Here is an 8,073-nt window from a genome sequence, read left to right as displayed (position 1 = left end):
CTATATTTGAACATATGCAAATAACAATTAAAATAAGACATAAAAAGTAAAATTAAATAAAAAAAATAAATAAATCTGAAAAGTTGGTAACGCATCTATTTTGGCACCATTCCCAAAACGTTTTTGATAAACCTAATATGTGAAAATGCTGTAAACTTGTTTTTTTTTGCACTCACCACATTCCAAAAAAGAACTGTAAGTCAGTTGGCCTTCAAAACAGATGTATTTCTGTCGATCTCTGTATTTGACACGCACAGCTTGCATCCTGCATTATGTAAAAAAATATATATTTTCAATAATCATATAAACATACTTATCAAAATGAATAAAAAATTAAGATAAAAGATTGAAACCATCATGAAGGTGGCTAACAACTATCCTTAATGGGCTAGGCTCTTTACTTGAATTTAGCCAATCACCACAGCTAAGACGGGAAAAAACATATCAGCTCCATTCAACTCAATGTAAACGGGGTTTATGAACAAAAATGTTTTACTGACAACTTGCATAGTTTACATACAAAGCACGACTTTAATTCTGTTTTTTTTTTAATCGCTGCTCTACGTTCAAGAAACGTTACTAGCATAGTCCTCCCGCGCCATTTTCTGGGCGGAACCCTGGCTCCACATGCTAGAAGAGCCAGCTTCGACTGTACAGCTAGCTCCTCTTTTAAACTCCGTTCCTCAGCTTAAAAATAGCGACAGCCTTGACTTGTGAAAATTAAAAAATGGACGTAGATTGTACAACATTGATGTTTTTTTTTCTGCTTACATTGTTGTAAACGGCTAAATTAAGTTAGCTGAAGCACACATGCTAACTAGTTAGCCAACTATGTTAATTTCTCGCTGCACCCCTCTTCTTTCCCCATGACCACATAGCAGCACAACATCTTTCCACTAGAGATAATTAGTAATAAAAATAAATCGTAAAATATATCTACAACCCATTTGGGGACCTGGCACACAGCTAACCGTCGCCTCCGTTCCAATGCGGGATAACAAGATGGTGGAAGAAACGAAACTTAAGGAACTTCAGTGGGCGTGTTCTTGTTTTACTCTGTTATGATTTACTCTATTTTTTTGTTCCGATTCTATTGACCACTTGCTGGTCTCTCCATCCTCACGTTCTGATCGTCTCTAGCCGCTGGAGGAATCAGTAATCCCTACAAGCCTGTCCTGCTTCAGCTGCACTCTGCTGGTCATACTAGAATGGGGAATTAGGAGAACACCAATTTAATTTAATATCATAACACAGCAATACATCTAATTCGCAATAAAACTAAGTACAAAACACATACACACCAAATAATAAAAAACACAGAAATTATGTGAATATCCTCCTTCGGCCTGTGACCTACCGGCTTAGTTTTACATTTTACATCTGGAAGAAAATATATATATTTAAGAGTTAGATTGCCTCCCCTCATCGACAACACAGATTATGTGCTTGGTAAATAAATAATCTGCACAGTCACTTGACATGTGGTGCAGATTAACGTGGACCTAATAACATTGGTGCATCGATCCGGTTTTCCCATTTTAGCTTCAATGCTAGTTAATACACACACACACACATGGAGGATTACACAACAGTTTTTAACACATATTTCCTCCAGATACATTTGGTACTTTCCACGCTTAATGCAACTAGACAGAGGTGCGCTGGTTAACGAATTCAACATAAAGATAGGCGAATACTACACAAGCCTAGTTTATGAACTTTACCTAGTGCTAACATTAGCTACCACAATATGCTACCGGGGATTGTGGCAGACAAAATATGACTGTCGTCATAAGTTGAGTAAGATGTCTTCTTTGAAACACGGTGGACACTTTAGTAGCTCCTAAACGGTGTAATTTTGTGAAGATTACTTACCATTCGTCCTTAAGCCCCGCCCAGAATGTTCATGTAAGCTTTGCCAAAGCAAATAAAGTTGTATAAGCAAGAAAACGAGTTCAACCAAAAACCAGGAGCTTCAAAAAAAAAATAAATAAATAAATAAATAAAATAAAATAGACTCAACCAAAAAACAGGAGCTTAAACAAAAGTTTCAACCAAAAGAAAAAAGTTTCAAACAAAAATTAGTGACTTCAATTAAAAAAAAAAAAATCTTTAAAAATTTTTTTGTTTTGTAAAAAAATATTTTTATGATTAAAAAGTTTTAAAGATTTTTTTGTTTGAATTTATACTACTTCTTTTGTTTGACATGATTTTTTTTTCATAGAAATAAATCTAACTCCATACTCTTTCAGATGAAAATAGTGTTAACTCTGAAAAAGTTACTCTCCTTTTTTTCCTGTGTAGTGGGGCCTGGACAGAGTAACAGGAGATCCAGAGGATGACCAAGAGTAGTATGTATACATACTCTATATAAAGCCTCGTTTTGGCATCGCTTCGAAGAATTCAACCTGGAATGCGGCGTTCGTAACAGAGGCATGTGTTCATCTGCTCTACCGCCAGCAAACAACCGTACTGATTAAATAACATAAAAGTCAAGCAGTTCCCTAAAAGTCCAACAGATGGCAGCAATGCGCCATGCAAAACAAAACCCCCACAGTTTACAGGACACACTTGATGCTAAAGAGCCCCCTGCTGGTTGAAGAAAATCCACATATAAACCGGAAAAATACAATAACTGAAAAAAAAAATCTGAATGTATTGTTCAGGGGGCCGGACCAAATGTGGAGGCGGGCCCGCGGGCCGTAGTTTGGGGACCCCTGTAGAGGATGTACAGCGATCTCTCGTTTTTCGCGGGGGTTGCGTTCCGAAAATAACCCGCGATAAGCGAAATCCGCGAAGTAGATACCTTTATTTTATTTTATTTTTTTTTACAATTATTACACAGCATAATTAAATACTCTACATTGAAACCAAAGAACAAAACTTGTTTTCAGGTCAGCGGATGTGCGTGTGCATCAATTGGGCCTTAATGTGATCTGGAGTCGTGTCATTAAAGCGTCTCCTCCAACCTGCCCCGCGAGATTCACAGCTGTATCTACGGCAGAGCGATGGATCTGGTCAAGCGAGCCTCCGGTCGGGTTTTGCGCTGCTTCTGACCACAGTTTTTTCCAGCAGGCATTCAAAGTTTTCAGCTTTCATCTCCTGAATGGCCAAGCTGTATTACTTATATTTAAATACCGTAACGTTATTGGCACACAGACAGAAGAACCGCAGAGACTGCTTAGCCAATCAGGAAACAGAACACAATGCACTGTGAAAAAAACTGCACAAAAAAAAATCAGCGAAGCAGCGAGACCGCGAAAGGTGAAACGCGTTATAGTGAGGGATCACTGTATTAGGCATGTACTGCCGATCTGACATTTGTGCTTTTATTTATTTTGTTTGTTTTTATGTATTTATTCATGGTTACTGTCCTTTTGGATGGGCTTTTATTGTTGTATTGCAGTTTTGCCCCTGCTTCCAATATAAATTTCTTCTATGGGAGTCTAATAAAATTATCTTAAAACACTATAGTACTATATTTTTGTAATAATACAACCTCTGTGTAATAAACAAAAAATTACCAATGTTGATTTTTCTTCTAGCTTTTCCTACCCAAACTTAAAGACTGAACCCTATTGTTTAGTCTTGGAATGCTGTTAGAAAGGAAATTTGCTTATAGTTCCCCCAACAAGGTCACAAACTGCTACAACCTGGAACCCCTTGGCTAGGCAAGTTCTCTGTAAAGATCTCTGCCATTCACTGTACCAGATTTATCAAAAAGAAGTAACTATGTACTTTTACACTTTTGTGGGGATGATTATTACAATATGTAATTTTTGTACAACACCTGCAACATCTCCTACAATTTTATGCTGTTCTACTGTATATATTTTTTTGTCATTGGGTCAAATTTTTCTTCTTTACATCAAACAAATTTCATATAGTAGATTTTTATAAGTTGTCTTTTTTCCAAAAAGCTATTTGATATATGTGGCTCTAAATAACTGTATTTAGCTGAACTGAGGGCAAGAATAGCTTTGTTGTATTTCCTTTTAATTCATGTAAAGCACTTTGAATTGCCTTCAAAGTGAATTGCAATTCACTGAAAATGTGCTATATAGCTAAAATTACCTTACCTTAGTTTGACAGGGAAGACTGCAGACCCCTGATCTATACCTTCTAATGTTTTGGGGTGAGGAGACACAACAATCATGCAAGAATCCCCAGAACCCAGCGACCCTGGTTCATTGCCAATATTAGGAAACTAATTCACCTAATATATTTGTTTTAGACTGCAGGAGGAAGCAGTGGCGCAAAAAGTGGGTATGCAGCGCATGCAACGCATAGGGGCGCTGCACCAGAGGGGGCGTCAAAACCCCGTCTGGAGGGGCGCCGCCGATGATGCCTTCGCATACACTTCACCGCACCCTTACGCACATGTAAATGTAAATGCAGCGAGTTTTACCTTTCACGTGCCTTCCTCTCGGGTGTGGGGGGTGGATGTTAAACATACGGACGCTCATACGGATAGAGCGACCGTATGTTTGCTACGCTCCTTCACCCTTATGTGCCTTCCTTTTTTGGGGGGAGGTGGGGCGATTTCTGTTTTCGCATCCACCTGAATAATATGTAGTTGCGCCTCTGGGAGGAAGCCAGAGTACCCAGAGAGACCCCATGTTTCCAGTCTCCACACAGGAAGACCCCAAACCAGAATCTCAGAGTAGTTCCCCCTGCAGAAAGGCAACAAGGTAAACAACTGCTCCACCATTCTGCTGAAGATTGAACTCTAAAATCTTGGTTTGAGCCCAAAGAAAAGCTTTATTTTACATATACATACATACTGATTGAGCTGTTGTGTCAGAACAGTGATTGGTTTTGTCTGACATCACACAAGCTGCAATTCAACCAACAACCTAATAACCCAACATGTCCCTATAATCATCAGCACCTTTTCATTTAGCAGAAATGTTTGATTTTTTTATGCATTTGAAAAAGTATTTAGTCAGAATCAGATTTTAATCCTGGTGTGTTTTATGTCCCAGACTGATGTTATAGATAGTGAGGGAAAGATTCCTGATGTTGAACATCTTTGTCCAAAATGGAGATTCTTAATGGTACCTTCCAGGAAATTAAGCTTTTTCATATTGCATGAAAAAGCAGACATGGATTCTCTCTGGGCACTCTTATCCTGAGGAAAAGCTCTGCAGCACAGTGGAGCGTTTAATGAAGCAAACCACTTCCTGCTTTCCTTTTAATAATGCCACTGCACATTAAACCCACCCATTGATATAAGACCTGAATCAAAATAGACCTGAATTTGTTTTACACTCTGAATCAACAGCCCTGAAATACAACTGTCACTTTTATTGCATAATTCATGTTTTCAGCAGCAGTCAACTGTGTAAACAGCTCCATCTTGTGTCCTGGCAAAGTAAATTGTAGTGCAGTCCATAAGTGACAGGAGAGATCTATAGTAACTAGCTACAATAACTATTAGAATTAATGAGTTACAACACTTCTTTTCCGTTTGGGATCAGTACAGGGTTTTTTTATATTTAATTTGAATACAGTAAGGATTTAGTTCTTTAATCAGCTCATACATGTGGAACATTTCATCACAAGGTTTTGACTTAATTTTATAGATATTAAATGAAATAATAGTGGTATTGTAATGTATTTCTCATCATGTAATATAAAACTGGTTGATGTGATTTCTGAAGGAGGATCTATAGCTACTACAGTGACTCCTGGAGCTGGAAATGTTGGAATGCTACCGCCAGCATGGCTCAGTACAACCTGCTGCTGTGGTAACGTGATGATCAGCAGCGTGTCAGAGAATATCAAACAGATCAGATTTACATGTTCCAGATAGATACCACACACTGCCATCTGAATCGGGACACTAGGTGGTAGTAGTTCTGCTAAATACTGCCACAACATAAACCCATCCAGTTTTGTTTTACAGTTCTAACTATTTTGTCTAATTTTACATCAGTGAACACAGGAGTCATTTCTTTTTCCACAAGTGGCTGTAGCTGTCCACCTTAAAGTCATCTTCATACAGGTCTACTGTCTGTGTTTTGGTCTTCTTCACTTCCCTCCTCTTCTGGCGAGAGCGGCGCTCCTCTTCAGACAGAGTCGACAGGTTTACAGGCATCTGCCAAAACACACAAACTGCACCATTTAGCTTTACTGTCCGAACTTAACTGATTCATATGATCTGGTTAGATCGAGATGCCCTACATTGTCATATAGATTTTTGACCTTGTTTAGGTTCTCCAATGCAGTTTACTTCTACTATTTTTCTCCATAGGCACACACCGGTGTGAACCAGCTCCAGCCTGATGTGGTGGTTAAAACATCCAAACAGAATGAGAACTAGTGATCTGCTGGTGTTGGTCCACTTTGCTTTCTCAAACCCAAAGTCAGCACTGATGTCCACCAGGACATTTTCATGCTTCCTTCTACTAACAAGCTTTATGATGTTGCTAAATGTCATACTTGTGCCTAACAGCAGGACTGGGTACATAGTAGCTCCTCATTTCAGTATTAAACAGTCTTTATTATTTGTGGTGCCAGGTGGCTCAATGGACCAGCATATCTTCCCTTTTTTCTCTGCCAAGCTACTGATGAACACCAGCAATACAAAATATGAAACAAAAACAACTTGTTTTTGTGGATCTTACGTTATATTCAAATTATCTAGTTTTGTTAAGAAGCTTAATCTTGTACTTTTAGTTAACTGCAAGCTAATTAAAGCTTCACAGTACAGGTTGTGTAGCAAGTATGATTTCAGTTTTCTGGTCTATCACCAATCTCTAAAAAGCTTGACCTGCAGATTCTGATTTTGGCTGATATAGATTTTTTTGCTTCAAAAATCCCTAAATTGACAACAGTGGAGTGACCGTTAACCACAGATGTGACCCGGTGGGCGAGCCAATCAGTCCTCTTACAGCAGAGATATACATTTTAAGACCAATCTCGCAAAAGTAACTAAATCAGGACCAGTTTATTCCTCCTGGTAGCAACCATTCGTGAAATACTGTAACGGAGTCCTTGAATAGGATATTTGCCAGTCAGAGAACATGCATTCACTCTGCATGTTGAACATAAATTTAGATGGATCTTCACTGCTCCCAATGCCTGGTCTGCTAAAGATCAGTGTGGTGGGGATGTTATGACTGTAAGGAAAAGGAGTGAGGAAAATGTTGGTTATTCATAAGAAATATTTTATTTTGCAATATTGAATAAAAATATTGTAACTTCACTTTTTCCAGAAGGCATAGCAAAATAAATATAATTTTATTGATATGGGTTTCTCATTTTGAAATCAATATATTTACTTTTTGGTGACAGTTTACAGAAATGCACCTTTATTTCCTTAATTCATAGAAAGAAAGAGATATAGTGCGCTAAGAAAATAGGGCGAGCATCTCATAGTAGAATTTTTTTTACTGGCACAAGGATGCTAACATTTAGCGCAGGGGTGCTCAAGTCCAGTCCTTGAGAGCTACCATCCTGCAACTTTTAGAAGCATCCTTACTCCAACAGACCAGGATCAGCTCTGAGAAGGCCTGGTAAAGAGCCTTTCATTTGATTCAGGTGTTGGAGCAAGGATGCATCTGTAAGTTGTAGGATGGTAGCTCTGGAGGACTGGACTTGAGCACCCCTGATTTAGAGCAATGTTTCCGTTTCTCAATACCAGTCCTCAGGGACCACTGCCCTGAAAATTTTAGACGTCTCTTTTTGAGAACACCAGACTGAAATGACTGCATGACATCCTCTGCATGCCATCAATAGAACTGCAAAAGAGGACCTCACTTTTTCAGAAAAAAAGGGAGAAAATAACTTAGAAGAAAACTTTGATTTCTGTAATAAATGTTCCATAACATAGGCGAAACTTCCTGAAGGACTGGTGTGGACATGTCCCCACCAACTTTGGTCTGACAGGGACAGTTCCCACCAATATTTCCTCCACCTTTTTTTCTTTATGTGCCTTCATCTATTTGCAGATAGTAACTAGGCAGCAGCTGTACGCTGTATTCAAATAATTAACAGCCAGTTAATGCTTCTTAAAATTTGTAAAACGCAAGTCCGCGCAGCGATATAGTGGATTAACTAATCCACTAG

General features: G+C 38.6%; 1 long non-coding RNA gene across 1 annotated transcript; it reads right to left on the bottom strand.

The window, feature by feature from the left end:
- Nucleotides 1-173: 173 nt before the first annotated feature.
- LOC106943780 (uncharacterized) lies at nucleotides 174-2,037 on the bottom strand. The gene is made up of 2 exons (XR_001424011.1): nucleotides 956-2,037; nucleotides 174-265 (listed from the first exon to the last, which is right to left on the bottom strand). It is a non-coding gene; the product is annotated as an uncharacterized LOC106943780 (long non-coding RNA).
- Nucleotides 2,038-8,073: the final 6,036 nt, after the last annotated feature.

This window comes from Poecilia latipinna, unplaced genomic scaffold, assembly GCF_001443285.1.
Source record: "Poecilia latipinna isolate Pla-1442-1.1 unplaced genomic scaffold, P_latipinna-1.0 Scaffold5924, whole genome shotgun sequence".
NCBI lineage: Eukaryota > Metazoa > Chordata > Actinopteri > Cyprinodontiformes > Poeciliidae > Poecilia > Poecilia latipinna.
Note: the sequence above shows the minus strand (reverse complement) of the source record. Positions and strands in the feature narration are given on the sequence as shown.